Source organism: Salvelinus sp. IW2-2015, linkage group LG1 (assembly GCF_002910315.2).
Source record: "Salvelinus sp. IW2-2015 linkage group LG1, ASM291031v2, whole genome shotgun sequence".
NCBI lineage: Eukaryota > Metazoa > Chordata > Actinopteri > Salmoniformes > Salmonidae > Salvelinus > Salvelinus sp. IW2-2015.
In genome coordinates this window covers 22,284,338-22,301,657 of record NC_036838.1, presented here as the reverse complement: position 1 = coordinate 22,301,657, position 17,320 = coordinate 22,284,338, and positions in this window count along the sequence as shown.

Here is a 17,320-nt window from a genome sequence, read left to right as displayed (position 1 = left end):
ACGGGGGGACCAGGATGAATATGTATGAACTTTCCAATTTGTAAGTCGCTCTGGATAAGAGCGTCTGCTAAATGACTTAAATGTAAATGAATAACAAATCTCAAGTGATAGACGTTTGACTTCTGATCACACCATTTGTGTTAGTTGTTCCTTAAGATATAATGCAACTATTCAAAAATTATTATTCTGAGTGCGCGGGACCTTAATGTTTTTTGGGCCACCTCGACTATAAATATTTTGGACTTTGGTCATGCACCAGATTGCGCAATGTTAAAAAAACCGAATTGAAACATTGAACTACAGTGACAAACTTGCTGTTTTAACCCAATTAACTCCCCATCCGATTTGTGTTGTATTTAACCATGTGAAGAATGATACGTTCATATTCCAATGTGACCTTTTGGGAACTGCACAACAATGCATTCAACCGAAATGTGTCTCACATTTAACTGAGTGCGAGAGGCTGCCCTAATCGGCATCTGGGGAGCAGTTGTTTGAGGTTAACTGCCTTGCTCAAGGGCAGAAGAGCAGATTTCTCCACCTTGCCGGCTCGGGATTTGAATGGTGACCTTTCGGTTACTGGGCCAACGCTCTTAACCGCTAGGCTACCTGTTGCCCGGATCACAGGGTAAATGTATGTATGCCTTGCTAAGAAATTGTCGCCCATTCATTCATTACTCGTTTACTCTCTTGATGCCTCCATGCTGTTCTTGTCAGAGCGAAGTGCTGAATGTCTTTTGGTGGGGTGGCAAAGCTTAATGATGTTTTGATAAAAGCACCAAATTTGGCACATACAGTACCAGTCAAATGTTTGTACACACCTAACCATTCAAGGGGTTTTATTTTTAATATTTTCTACATTGTAGCCCTAACCCTAATTCTAACCCTAACTATGGAATCACGTACTAACCAAAAGTGTTAAACAAAWCAATCTATTCTTTTGATTCTTCAATGTAGCCATCCTTTGCCTTGACTGCCAAGAGTGTGCAAAGCTTTCTCTCAACCAGCTTCACCTGGAATGCTTTTCCAACAGTCTTGAAGGAGTTCCCACATGCTGAGCACTTGTTGGGTGCTTTTCCTTCACTCTGCGGTCCAACTCATCTCAATTGGGTTGAGGTCGGGTGATTGTGGAGGCCAGGTCATCTGATGCAGTGCTCTATCACTCCTTCTTGGTCAAATAGCCCTTACACAGCCTGGAGTTGTGTTGGGTCCTTGCCCTGTTAAAAAACAAATGATAGTCCCACTAAGCGCAAACCAGATGGGATGGTGTATCGCTACAGATTGCTGTGGTAGCCATGCTGGTTAAGTGTGCCTTGAATTCTAAATAAATCACTGACGGTGTCACCAGCAAAACACCATCACACCTCCTGTATGCTTCACGGTGGGAACCACACATACGGAGATCATTGGTTAACCTACTCTGCGTCTCACAGATGCAGCAGTTGGAAACACATCTCTCAAATTTGGACTCATCAGACGAAAGGACAGATTTCCACCGGTTTAATGTCCATTGCTTGTTTCTCGGCCAAAGCTAGTCTTCTTATTAGTGTCCTTTAGTAGTGGTTTCTTTGCAGTAATATGACCATGAAGGGCTGATTCACGCAGTATCATCTGAACAGTTGATGGTGAGATGTGTCTGTTCTTGAACTCTGAAGCATTTATTTGGCCTGCAATTTCTGAGGCTGGCAACTCTAATGAACTTATSCTCTGCAGCAGAGGTAACTCTGGGTCTTCCTTTCCTGTGGCAGTCCTCATGAGAGCCAGTTTCATCATGGCGCTTGATGGTTTTTMCGACTGCACTTGAAGAATCGTTCAAAGGTCTAGAAATGTTCCGGATTGACTGACCATGTCTTAGAGTAATGGACTGTTGTTTCTCTTTGCTTATTTGAGCTGTTCTTGCCATAATATGGACTTGGTCTTTTACCAAATAGGGCTATCTTTTGTATATCTTCCCTTACCTTGTCACAACACAACTGATTATCTCAAACGCATTAAGAAGGAAATAAATTCCACATTAACTTTTAACAAGGCACACATGTTAATTGAAATGCATTCCAGGTGACTACCTTATGAAGCTGGTTGAGAGAATGCCAAGCGTGTGCAAAGATGTCATCAAGGCAAACCGTGGCTACTTTGAATTATCTCAAATATAAAATATTTGTTTAACACTTTTTTTGGTTACTACATGATTTCATATGTGTTGTCTTCACTATTATTCTACAATGTATAAAATAACACAAGAAAAACCCGTGAATGAGTAGGTGTGTTCAAACGTTTGACTGGTACTGTATAAGATAACACATGTTTTAATGTTATATTCAATGAGACCATGAATACAGTAAAACTACAAAATAAGCTGGATGTTTTAAACCACCTCAGATTCTGGAGGATTCTATTGAACATAACATACTTTACTTACCAACAATGTGATATAGTATACATTATACGGCCACAGTCAAATTAGACTATTTTAACAATTTAGTCCAGGAATTAAAAAAATTCTATGAATATCAACAAAGATCCTTTTAACAGAATTGGTTGTATTGTAATACTTACAAAATCAAATGCCTGTYCTAGAATCTGAATAGCAGTTTGACAGAGATTGTGTGAGTATCTGGAATATTCTCTCCAACGTTCATCAAGGTATGATCATGAATATGACCAAAGTCATGGGATGGAAAATATCTTCCATTGCAATCATATTGTGAAATGAGTGCAATCAATCTTTAAGTGTGTGAGCAACAGTACCAACTATTGTATATACTGTATCCCTTAGTTACAGTATCAATCTAGCTATCTTATCCAATTAATTTGGACATTTAACTCAATACTTTTCTCATTGTTATTTTTAATGGGGTAGCATTAGTACTAGGCACACAAAATATAAACCTTAACCTGAGATATAAAAAACAATATATTCAGAAAATTTTCCAAATTGATCACCATATACAAATGTTTAACTATATCTACACGCCAATAGTTACATTAGAACACTAATGGATGGCCCTGCATAACACATTTTGTCTTGGATGAAGTGTTCTTATCCTGACAAACTTAGAGGGGGGCTAAATTACCATAGAATGGMAACACAGAGCGCGTCATCAAATGCTTTAGAAATGTGTATTTGTMTGTATCATTAGTTACAGTAYTCATCTTCAATAATCTGTCATCATGGATTCGGAATATATATATGGTTTATACACTAAAAAAATTGTATTCAGTGATAATGGCCAAAATATATCATTACCTCAAAGAAAGGTGTGACTGCYTTTACACTTGACCCCTTAGTTCCAATATCTCTGCCCCAGATTGTCTGATCCTCACAAGGGAAAGTGCTTATTGTTTGGAACTTTCTTTCCGAGTAGTTAAAGGGAAGTTCTGGTGGTCAGGTCTGCACAACGCTGGCCTGACCAATAAGAATCCATGTTCCAAGGCTGTTTTAATCACGTCGACTAGAATATGCTCCAGGGCGTCTGTGGGAATGACGTCAATTTTTATTTATTTGTTATTCATTTCACCTTTATTTAACCAGGTAGGCTAGTTGAGAACAGGTTCTCATTTACAACTGCGACCTGGCCAAGATAAAGCAAAGCAGTGCGACACAAACAACAACAAAGAGTTACTCATGGAATAAACAAAACATACAGCCAATAACACTAGAAAAAAAAGTCTATATACAGTGTGTGCAAATGAAGTTAGATAAGCAACAAATAGGCCATAGTGGTGAAATAATTACAATTGAGCAATTAAACACTGGAGTGATAGATGTGCAGAAGATGAATGTGCAAGTAGAGATTCTGGGGTGCAAGGGAGCAAATAAWAATYGGTGGGCGATTTACAGATGGGCTGTGTACAGGTGCAGTGATCTATGAGCTGCTCTGACAGCTGGTGCTTAAAGTTAGAGAGGGAGATATGAGTCTCCAGCTTCAGGGATTTTTGCAGTTAGTTCCAGTCATTGGCAGCAGAGAACTGGAAGGAAAGGTGGCCAAATGAGGAATTGGCTTTGGGGATGACCAGTGAAATATACCTGCTTGAGTGTGTGCTACGGGTGGGTACTGCTATGGTGACCAGTGAGCTGAGATAAGGCAGGGCTTTACCTAGCAAAGACTTATAGATGACCTGGAGCCAGTGGGTTTTGGCGGCGAATGTGAAGCGAGGGCCAGCCAACGAGAGCATACAGGTCGCAGTGGTGGGTAGTATATGGGACTGTGATAGACTGCATCCGATTTGCTGAGTAGAGTGTTGGAGGCTATTTTGTAAATGACATCGCCGAAGTCAAGGATCGGTAGGATAGTCAGTTTTACGAGGGTATGTTTGGCAGCATGAGTGAAGGAGGCTTTGTTGCGAAATAGGAAGCCAATTCTAGATTTAATTGGATTGGAGATGCTTAATGTGAGTCTGGAAGGAGAGTTTACAGTCTAACCAGACACCTAGTATTTGTAGATGTCCACATATTCTAAGTCAGGAACCGTCCAGAGTAGTGATGCTAGTCGGGCGGGCAGGTGCTAGTAGCGATTGGTTGAAAAGCATGCATTTAGTTATACTAGCAGTTGGAGGCCACGGAAGGAGTGGTGTATGGCATTGAAGCTCGTTTGGAGGTTTGTTAACACAGTGTCCAAAGAAGGGCCAGATGTATACAGAATGGTGTCGTCTGCGTAGAGGTGGATCAAAGAATCACCAGCAGCAAGAGCAACATCATTGATATATGCAGAGAAAAGAGTGGGCCGAGAATTGAACCCTGTGGCACCCCCATAGAGACTGCCAGAGGTCCGGACAACAGGCCCTCCGATTTGACACACTGAACTCTATCGGAGAAGTAGTTGATGAACCAGGTGAGGCAGTCATTTGAAAAACCAAATGTTTCTATTTTTTATTTGGGTATATTATATCAGCTGGTTACTGTAGTTTGATAAATGGGTCTTTATCCAATCATAACTACTTTTTCTACATGTAATATGGATGTTTGTCATTTTTATGCCACATGACTTCTTTTAATTTTTCATTGGGAATCTACTGATGAATTAACATGAAAACAATAACGTTATAGTTTAATTCAACAAATGTATTGATTCACATCGTAGTGTTTTGATGTCGTTGAATTCACCACAATTATGCAATTATGCYTAGCACATGGGGATGTGCGAAACTTACATGCCGACCAAACCGCTGGCTAGCGTGCGCATGTTGATTTTGTACCCCCACACCAGACACGATCAGGACACGCAGGTTGAAATATCAAAACAAACTCTGAACCAATTATATTAATTTGGGGACAGGTCGAAAAGCATTAAACATTTATGGCTGTTGCTAGCTAATTTGTTCTGGGATGTAAACATTGGGTTGTTATTTTATCTGAAATACACAAGGTCCTCTACTCKGACATTTAATCCACAGATAAAACGGTAAACCGAATTAGTTTCTCGTCATATCTCCGGCTTCTTTTTCTTCTTTGGACTTTATATAGCGGTTGGCAACCAACTTTACGGTGTATTACTACAACCAAGTGGAGTGTGGACTTCAGTTCATTTTTCTATCACCAAAGAGGGTATATACTCCTGAAAAACAATGAGGAGATTTAAGAGGCAGGACTTGCGGCGCGTTGAGCCTGGKCACGCAGACGTTCGCTGTGGCGTGCGATCAGTGTGGGTGCAATGATTGAATAACATGTATGTGTAAATTTGTGTTCCCACTTGTGCAGCCTAATAGTTTTTCGCATGCATAACTGGCAGCAGACATCCTGGTGACCACTCTGACCGCTGCTATTGGTCGTGTTCCCATGCTCAGACATTGCATGCATCAACCAACGGTTGCGTACCACATCTTCAACTGTGCCGTCGGGCACCAGATTGCTRAAACATATGATGTGGTTAGCTGATACGTAAAATACCTATCCAGGGGGTGCAAGATCTGGCATGTGTCAGCAAAGTCTGAGCAGGGGAACACAACCAATAGCAGCGGTCTCTGTAGTTCTGAAAGGAAGGGGGACACCTCAAAAAGGGCATTGCAGAGCCCATAAGGCCCACTGTTAAACTCAAACAAACCACAAGGGGTGCCAGAGGCAGTTTTGTGGTGATCCGCTTCCCCACCTGATTGTATTCACTTGCCAAATCAATTGCTGAAAACTGTTATCAACCTTGATCATACTACAGTTCAACAAGACCTTTTGGCTGTCTTTTACAGTGGGTGAATAAAGATAGCAAATATGAAACACTTTTCAATGCGGTAGTGATGTGGTTTGGCAAGGCCATTCAGGCATTTTTTCCCCCCAGTATGTTTAAATTAAGTTACCCAGTRATTCCTCATGTGATAATGCTAATGGGTTTAGTGTGAGTCCTTAAGACAAGGAAGTCCGCTAAGAGACCGGTGAGTTATCCTGTCTCTATTTGTTTTTTTGTTTTGTTTTGGAGCTTACAATTGCATAAATGTGATGGTGTGTTAGTAAGTAATGTTTCCGCAACCAAAAAGCAATTCYTGTCAATAATATATATGTAGTAGTAAAGTGGTTTGTTTACTGTCAGAGTAGCTGATCCAGTCACCTTCCTCAATATGAACAGCAATGTCTTTCTGATTCACTATTGMTTCTGGTTCCCGGCAGTTGAAAACATTAACAATATGACTTGCAATAGCAAAAGTCTACTGTTGGTTTAGTGATCAGATTAAGGACTATTGGTAGAGGAAACAGCCGTAAATGAAGAGTTCTAATGAGATGCTACGTTGATATGTGTGAATGTTTTGCCTTTTTTTCCCCCACATATTGGATTAGTTTGGGTCCTTCTCAGAGTTACTGTTGTCATGAGGTGGGAGTCACATACCAGGGGCTGAGGAATTCCATCAGGGTCCCAGGAATTCTGGTATTTAAATAAGGTGGATATGTTTGTTTTTATCTGAGAGAGATTCCTCAGCAGCATTCAGACGGAGAAAAGTGGAAGTGTGTAGCATGTTTGTGTATGTTTGTCGCTCAATCAGTAGCTACATCAATGTAATCAGCCGTTTAGGAACTGCTATTATAATAACAATATGGTTTTGCTGGAAACAATACCGTTTGGGACACACTATGTAAGTATTGTTTTTTTAGTGTTTTTTTTTTTAAAGATGATGACGATGTTCATAAACTGCTACAGTTAACTTCACATTTCATGATTGTTTAAGGCCCACTATTGTGTTAACCAAAGGTTTGTAGTCTTCAATGGCAATTCTCACGAGGCTAGGTTTACTGTTTTAAACTCTAATCATACCCTTCGCTCAGTCTTATGTCCCTATTAAATCAAAACAGGTCACCTGATTCCAGTAAAAACAAAATTCTCTCCATGTAGGGAGAGAGCATGTTTGAGTTATTACGCAGTTGAGGGATTTCRTTACGTTTCACAATGTTAAAGAGCAACTGCCCCTAAAAAGCAACTTCTTGTTTTGAAAACATCGATATGGGTCAGAAACATTTATTCTAGTCTGAAAATTGACTARAAAGTGTAAATAGGATCATTTTGATCATAAAGTCAGCCCAAAACAGAGATTGGTGAGTTGATAGGGGGGAAAAAATGGTATGTCAGGGAATGAAGGGTACTGTAACAGTTTATCTTGGGTTAAGTTTATTCCAATCCTGCCCACAGCTGGCAGCACCCAAGTAATCATCAATTCGGCGCACAGCTGCACAGCCTGATCATTTGATTGTTAAGGCCATGGTCAATTTGGTTTGACATTCAATTTCCCTATAGGGCTAGTTCGGGACCATTAGTAAATTAAACAATGTACATGGGACAATATTTTTAAATGTCAATAGCTCCAAATCTCAATTACTTAACCTCAAACCAACTTTAAATTGTACAAATGGATATACACATATTGAAAGCATTTAATAAGTCAAAAGATGTGCAACATGAAAATATTGTCCCATTCACATTGTGTCATTTATTGACGGTCCCCAACTAGCCCCAGAGATAGGCTATCCAATGTCAAACCAATTTTACCATGGTCACACACCAGCTGGCTGAAGCTAATTGGCGAAAGAAGTTGGCTAGCACTAGCTAGCCAAGTCGACTTCAAGACACAAAACTTGAAACAGTCTAATCAGATAATCTAGAAGAGTGAGTGACTGTAACTGTGTGAATGTACAAACACTTACCACGTGTGAAGACACACACACATTAAACCACCTCTTCCAAGACAACTGTTGTTTGGCTTCAGTTATGGCCGCCGCAAATCTTAATGGCCAAGCTGAAAAACTAGGCCAAATCAGGAAGTTCAGCCACCCTTTAACTTTGTTTTTCTGAGCACATGCATCCAAACATGCATTCCTGTTTGAATAGGATCTTAACTTCAGGGCCTTGTGCATTCTATCCTGTGACGTTAAAATGTACTGTACCTGAGTGAGAATTGATCAAATTTCAATCAAATGTATTTATAAAGCACTTCTTACATCAGCAGATGTCACCAAGTGCTATGCAGAAACTGAGCCTAAAACTCCAAACAGCAAGTAATGCAGATGTAGTTGCACGGTGGCTGGYAAAAACTCCCTAGAAAGGCAGGAACCTAGGAAGAAACCTAGAGAGGAACCAGGCTCTGAGGGATGGCCAATCCTCTTCTGGCTGTGCCGGGTGGAGGTTATAAGAGTACATGGCCATTTAAGGCCAGWTTGTTTTTCAAGATGTTCAAATGTTCATAGATGACCAGCAGGGTCAAATAATAATCACAATGGTTGTAGAGGGTGCAACAGGTCAGTACCTCAGGAGTAAATGTCAGTTGGCTTTTCATAGCCAAGCATTCAGAGGTCGAGACAGCAGGTGTGGTAGAGAGAGAGAGAGCCGAAAATAGCAGGTCCGGGATAAGGTAGCACGTCTGGTGAACAGGTCAGGGTTCCCTAGCCGCAAGCAGAACAGTTGGAACTGGAGCAGCAGCACGACCAGGTGGACTGGGGACAGCCACGAGTCATCAGACCAGGTAGTCCTGAGGCATGATCCTAGGACTCAGGTCCTCCGGGAGGGAGAGAGAGATAGAATTAGAGGGAGCATACTTAAATTCACACAGGACACCAGATAAYACAGGAGAATTACACCAGATATAACATACTGACCCTAGCCCTCCAGCACATAGACTATAGCAGCATAGATACTGGAGACTGAGACAGGGGTGGGTCGGGGGACACTGTGGCCCTGTCCGACGATAGGGCCAACCAGGCAGGATATAACCCCACCCCCTTTGCCAAAGCACAGCCCCCACACCATTATAGGGATATCAACAGACCACCTACTTACTACCCTGAGACAAGGCTGAGTATAGCCCACGAAGATCTCCTCCACCGCACAAGCCCGAGGGGGCGCAAAACCGGGAAGATCACGTCTGTGACTCAACCCACTCAAGTGACGCACCCCTCCTAGGGACGGCATGGAAGAGCACTAGTAAGCCAGTCACTCAGCCCCCGTAATAGGGTCAGAGAATCCCAGTGGAGAGAGGGGAGCRGGCCAGGCAGAGACAGCAAGGGCAGTTCGTCGTTACGGTGCCTTGCCATTCACCTTTGCACCCCTGGGACAGACCACACTTAATCATAGGCCCTACTTAAGAGATMAATCTTCATTAAAGACTTAAAAGGTATTACTCAAGGTWAAATTTAGATCCACGGTTAYGWGTTTAACRGATTTTTGTACTCTGACGTCCTTGGGTAGGTGGAGGGAGTCTGGAAGGGTATCTAGGAATCTTTGGCTTGTCCAAAGATTTAGAGCACTGCTTTTGATGATCCTTGGTTGGGGTCTGGGCAGATTATTTGTTTTGATTGCAAACGTAATAAAATTGTGGTCCGATAGTCCAGGATTATATGATGAGGTAGGGCCGGAGAAATGTTTGATAAAACCAACTGAGACAATGATGGCTCTGAAAGCATTTTGGAGTGGATCTGTGGACCCCGGGGGCCTGTAAACAGTAGCTATAAAAAGTGATTGAGTAGGCTGCATAGATTTCACGACTAGAAGCTCAAAAGATGAAAATGCAGTTATTTAAAAATATATATGTTTTATTTGCTGTCATAAATGTTAGCAACACCTCCGCCTTTGCAGGATGAGTGGGGAATATGGTGACTAGTTACAGTTCATAGAAGGAAATTAGTCAATATAATTTTTTTACATTTAATTTATTTAACCTTTATTTAACCAGGAAGGGCTCATTGAGATTTAAAATCTCTTTTTCAAGAGCGTCCTGGCCAAGATAGGCAGCACCAAGTCATTAAAAAAATTACAGACAGACAACATGAAAAACTACAAGTAATCTAGTAAAAACCATTAAATTCACAAGAGTATAACAAAATAAAAAACAGCAAATTAAAAACATTGACAGGTCAGGGAATCAGCCTCAAAATCCTTCATCAGTGATTTAAAAACACCAATCCAGTTTAAAAGTATTTTGTAAGGTGTTCCAAGACGATGGCGCAGAGTACATAAAAGCCCTTTTACCAAATTCAGTGGACATTTGGAACAGTTAGCGGGATAAAGTCCAGCGAACGAAGAGAGTACCACCACATTTCTGAACAATAAAAATGGCCAAATAAAAAGGTAGTACCCAAAATGGCTTTGTAATAAAAGTATACCAGTGACTGAGCCTACGAGTGACTAGAGAAGGCCACCAACCCTGGTATACAAAGTGCAGGTGGTGCGTAAGGGTTTTAGTTTAAAATAATCTCAAAGTGCATGGTAAGAGTGTCAATTGATCTCAAACACTGAGCGGAAGCGTTCATATATAAAATTCCCCATAGTCTAGTAAAGGCATAAATGTAGCTGATACTAGCTCCCTTTTGGCTTCAAAAGAAACCAGGCCTTATTCCTAAAATAAAATCCCAATTTCAGCTTCAATTTTTTTGTAAGTTGTTGAATATGCAATTTAAAAGAGAGGCCGTCATCAATTAAAATACCAAGATATTTCTATGAGGTTACAACCTCAATCTCCTTGCCCTGACAGGTAGTAATAGGTGAAAGGTTCAGAGGTCTATTTCTTGCATTGAAACATCATTAGTTTAGTTTTGTCAGTATTGAGGATAAGCTTCAATTGACACAAGGTATGTTGAACATATAAAAAGCAGTTTGCAAGTTCTGGAAAGCTTTCGTAAGAGACGAGGCACAACATTAAATACAGTATCATCAGCATAAAATGAAGTTGTGCATTTTTGGACATTTTTGTCTAAATCATTTATATAAATCGTGAATAAGAGAGGACCAAGTACAGAGCCTTGGGGCACACCATTAAAGACAGACAATTTAACAGACATAGCCATCAAATTGAGTGCACTGAGTTCTTCAGTGGTACATTGGTAAATAGAGTTAGTAAATAAAACTCTTTTAGCTGTTCACTTACAATGGTTTCAAGTATTTTCACCAGGGGTGACAGCTTTGAGATTGGCCTATAATTATTTAAAAGAGTTGGATCTCCCCCTTTTAAAAGTGGTAGGACAAATGCTGATTTCCAGATCTTTGGAATTTCATTACATTCCAGGGTTAGATTGAACAGATATGTAAGTGGTTCAGCTATGAAATCAGCTGCCAGATTTAAAAAGCAGGGATCCAAAAGATCAGGACCTGCAGGCTTTCTTTGATCTAAGGATTTCAGGGCTTTATGTACCACCTGCACTGAGAATGGCAAAAAGCTAAAAGGTTGACCAGCTCTCACTGGTTCATCCACACAGGGTTGTAGAGAGCCAGAGGACACTGGTTCATCCACACAGGGTTGTACAGAGACAGAGGACACTGAATCTTACAGCCTACCAGATGATACAAAGTGATCATTGAACAATTCATGCATTTTCAGTTTTGTCATATATAGCAACAGAGTCCTTCAAAACACATGACGGTAATTCATTAACATTACTGTTACCAGACATAGACTTAATAGCCTTCCAAAACTTTCTAGGGTCATTCAGGTTATCAGTGGTAACAGACATAAAATATTCAGACTTGGCCTTCCTGAGAGGAAAATAACACTTGTTTCGTAACTGCCTAAAAATAAGCCAATCAGCATCAGAACATGATTTCCTTGCTTGAAATGAATTCATTAGGCCCTAATTTATGGATTTAACATGACTGGGAATACAGATATGCATCTGTTGGTCAAAGATACCTTTAAAAAAAGGTATCTTTGGGCATGGATCAGAAAAGCAGTCAGTATCTGGTGTGACCACCATTTGCGACATATCTCCTTCGCATAGAGGATCAGGCTCTTGATTGTGGCATGTGGAATTTTGTCCCACTCCTCTTCAATGGCTGTGCGAAGTTGTTGGATATTGCCGGGAACTGGAACATGCTGTAATACACGTCAATCCAAAGCATCCTTCAAATGCTCTATGAGTGACAGGCCATGGAAGAGCTAGGCATTTTCAGCTTCCAGGAATTGTGTACAGATCCTTGTGACAAGGGGCCGTGCATGGACGTGCGTGGATGAATGGCACGACAATGGGCCTCAGGACCTCGTCACGGTATCGCTGTGCATTAAAATTGACATTGATTAAATGCAACTGTATTCATTGTCCATAGCTTTTGCCTGCCCATACCATAACCCCACCGCCACCATGGGGCCCTCTGTTCACTACGGTGACATCAGCAAACCGCTCGCCCCAAGGACGCCATACACGCTGTCTCCCATCTGCATGGTACAGTTGAAACCGGGATTCTTCAGTGAAGTGCACAGTTCTCCAGCCGGACAGTGGCCATCAAAGGTAAACATTTGCCTGTCAGTTACGACGGCGAACTGTAGTCAGATCAAGACCCTGCTGGGGATGACGAGCACACAGATGAGCTTCCCTGCTACGGTTTCTGACAAATTCTACGGTTATGCAAAACCAATTAATCATCAGCTGTCCTGGTGGCTGGTCTCAGACAATCCCGCAGGTGAATAAGCCGGATGTGGAGGTTGTGAGGCCGGTTGGACGTACTGCCAAATTCTCGAAAACGACTTATGGTAGAAAAATTAACATTCAATTCTCTGGCAACAGCTCTGATGGACATACCTGCAGTCAGCATGCCAATTGCACGCTCCCTCAAAGCTTGAGACATCTGTGACATTGTGTTGTGTGACAACTGCACATTTTAGAGTGCCCTTTTATTGTCCCCAGCACAAGGTGCACCTGTGTAATCATCATGCTGTTTAATCAGCTTCTTAATATGCCACACCTGTCAAGTGGGTGGATTATCTTGGTAAAGGAGAAATGCTCACCAACAGGGATGTAAACACATTTGTGCAATAGATTTAAGAGAAATAAGCTTTTTGTGCGTATAGAACATTTCTTTTATTTATTTCACCTCATGAAACATGGGACCAACACTATATATTTATATTTTTGTTCAGTGTAGTAATCATGGCCAAGTACCGACCGGACACGCAGGACATGTGCCCAGGGGGCCTGACGTCCATGGGTCCTGACCTCCAGGGGGCCTCGATTGATTTGTTAGTCACTCTCACTTAACATGAAATAAGTCATGGCAAAATTGCAGAAATGTCTCTCTGCCCCATGCAAAATGTATTGAACTGCAGAAAACCTGCTAAGGTTCATGTCTGCACCCCGTAAATCTAATTAGCATCATACAAAAATCCCCATAAAAATCTGTCAGTTTAAGCTAGAGATATGATTTTTTGCATTGGATGTGTCTCAATCCAAGCCATCCGCCTATGTTGCACAACTGCGGTGAAAGGTGACAGAGCTGTAGAGTGGTGTTTGTCAGACCATGAGATGTCCCGAAAATCGGTCTTCTCACAATATCGTCTGTAGCGTCTGAACTATTATGACCCCTCTATGGAAAGATGAGACGCTCACGAACAGATGGTGTTCCAATTTGCTCTATGGCCCCTGCAAGTGTCTTGGGACTCGTCTGAAATCGGTACAGCCGATCTGCCAACTTCTGTTCGTAGCGTCTGAACAGTTTGGGCTACACCATATTATGAGCCCTCCGTGGAAAGGTGAGACTCTCACATACGAAGTACATGTCAGTTTTGCTCTAGGATGCCCACAGGATTCACAAGACTCCTCTGAAGGTCCCCCGGTACCAGTTGAAAAAAATGAATGGAAGTATTTATGGACACTGATCAAGGACTAATAAGGGGTTAAATACATGTAAAGAAAAATTATGTTTCCTAATCTTTCTAATATTTCTCAGATATAGGACAGACACTAAATAACAAACTTCCTTTCGATATTTTTGGGGGACTATCTGTTGTTCCATGTAGTGAATCTGTTATTCAATGCGTTTGTATGGGCTAATAGCAGTAAGGCCAAAAATGTTTTCTTAAAATTCTAAATCAAATAGCAAAATTAAAACAATTCCATATAGTTTGCCGGCCTTGATGCTCACAATGCATTGGCCCCATATAGGCTGCCCAAATATTCTAATGAGCCCCTGCCTCTATATTATGAAGTAGATGGGTCTGGTGTGGGCTAGCCCGTGCAAACATTGCCCACTAAATATCCACATAGGGCCTATGGGGTCATGTTTGCTGGGTATACATGACCATTGCAACATACAGGCAAGATGAAAGGGAAGAGAAGGTCAAGTATAGAGGGGAATTCAATGTCAACAACATTTACTTGTGGAATGTTACGGAATAGATAACAACAATAGAAAGAAGCATCTGGTGTCATTGGCACACGCGGGGAATGGAGTGAAAGTGCGCTGTGCTGTAAGTACGCATCAACGCTGTGGGCAAGGTGTAAATGGTTTAGCAGCCTTTCCAATAAATTGGAATAGAAAAGAAGCCATCCATCCTTGATGGTCTATCAGCAGAACAATAGACTCTTGCCGAGTTTAGGGACTTTACATGTATTAATGGATGTTTGCGAGGCATGTTACTTCACCCATCTCTATGCATAGACCACCACATGCACTGTTTTCTGACCACATCTGGATGGATCCATAACGAAACAATGGGAATAAATATCAGTGAATGATGGACATTTTGGAATAAAGTAGGCTAATGCAATTGAAGTTAACAAATTGTTTCTTACTGACACACTCAAAGTCATTCAATTGTTATAATAGGATTTGAAACAATAGCCTACCCCCATGTGGTCAACTATTTCASCACTTTCAGCATTTTCGCTCTACTTTGAGTCAAGCATGGGGACTGGTCTTGATAAATCGATCAGATTTTTATTTTCACTGAATCTCTGTTTGGATATTGGTTAGCCTACYATTAGGCTGTGGAAAMGTTAGGATTATTTTGSTCTTCACTCGCAGTCGCTTAGTAGCCTACTCCCGACRGGTCACATTGTACAGCGCCATATGTGACCATAACGGAAACACTGAGGCCTACATAGGCTACTGTAAAATGCATTTTTGTTTTTCTTGGAATAGAAACACCATAATATTAATCAATTTAATTAAACTACATTTCTAACAATATAAACAGCACAACAAATACAATAATAATTTACAAWCAAATTATAATGAATCCCATATAGTCTGTTCTAACAAAAAAACTTTTTAAAGTCTCTAGTACAGCCAATATTAAAAACTGTCAAATGCATTTGTGAATTCYATCACTTTAGCCAACTTGTTGCGGTTTATTCATTGTTTAATTATTCAAGGCTCCCTTTGTTACTTCATTTTATAACTAAAATGCTTGACTGTATTTAAAGACATGGACGACTTGTATGTAGTGTGATGACATGAACAAATGAATGAATGATTGATATACTGTATACTGAAGTAGGCCTTTATGCCAATAAGTAAGTTAAGTTAAAACAGCTACAGTAAACAGGACTCTAAGGCCTACAGCTCCATGACATTTCAATAACTTAATTTCAATAAAAACCTTGAACCCACCTGTCCCTGACTTTTCCTAAATATGTGTATTTTACATTCTAGCAGTAGGCCTACATTGAATTAAATATCATAAAATACAAAAACRTTCTGAGCATTTCTTCCTCAAAGTGCCTTGAAGGASTGCTGCACCATATGCATATTAACAGTAGAATAGCCGGGGAATCAATGAGTAGCCTACCAATAGCCGCCAGTCTAATCAATACATTTTACATACACAATCACAAAGAAATCCATTAATATTTTGTTTAYCAAGGTCATAAAAACATAATACTAAGACAATTTATTTCAAAAGAACAGAATAGCATGTTTTAAGAGYACKCTGTCTTTCAAAGATAATTTGTAAAAATCCAAATAACTTCACAGATCTTCATTCTAAGGGGTTTAAACACTGTTTCCCATGCTTGTTCAATGAACCATAAACAATTAATGAACATGCACCTGTGGAACGATKGTTAAGACACAGCTTACAGACGGTAGGCAATTAAGGTCACAGTTATGAAAACTTAGGACACTAAAGAGGCCTTTCTACGGACTCTGAAAAACACCAAAAGAAAGATACCCAGGGTCCCTYCTCATCTGCGTGAACGTGCCTTAGGCATGCTGCAAGGAGGCATTAGGACTGAAGATGTGGCCAGGGCAATAAATTGCAATGTCCGTACTGTGAGACGCTTAAGACAGCGCTACAGGGAGACAGGACGGACAGTTGATCATCCTCGCAGTGGCAGACCATGTGTACCAACACCTGCACAGGATCGGTACATCCGAACAACACACCTGCAGGACAGGTACAATCCCTCCATCAGTGCTCAGACTGTCCGTAATAGGCTGAGAGAGGCTGGACTGAGGGCTTGTAGGCCTGTTGTAAGGCAGGTCCTCGTCAGACATCACCGGCAACAACGTCGCCTATGGGTACAAACCCACCGTCGCTGGACTCTAGTGGTAGCATGAGACAGAGTCTGCCAGAGGTAGCCTGACTGCCATTAGGTACCGAGATGAGATCCTCAGACCCCTTGTGAGACCATATGCTGGTGCGGTTGGCCCTGGGTTCCTCCTAATGCAAGACAATGCTAGACCTCATGTGGCTGGAGTGTGTCAGCAGTTCCTGCAAGAGGAAGGTGTCAGCAGTTCCTGCAAGAGGAAGKRATTGATGCTATGGACTGGCCCACCCGTTCCCCAGACCTTAATCCAATTGAGCACATCTGGGACATCATGTCTCGCTCCATCATCCAACGCCACGTTGCACCACAGACTGTCCAGGAGTTGGCAGATGCTTAGTCCAGGTTCTGGGAGGATCCCTCAGGAAACCATCCGCCACTTCATCAGGAGCATGCCCAGGCGTTGTAGGGAGGTCATACAGGCACGTGGAGGCCACACACACTACTGAGCCTCATTTTGACTTGTTTTAAGGACATTACTCCAAAGAGTTGGATCAGCCTGTAGTGTGGTTTTCCACTTTAATTTTGAGTGTGACTCCAAATCCAGACCTCCATGGGTTGATAAATTTGATTTCCATTGATAATTTTTGTGTGATTTTG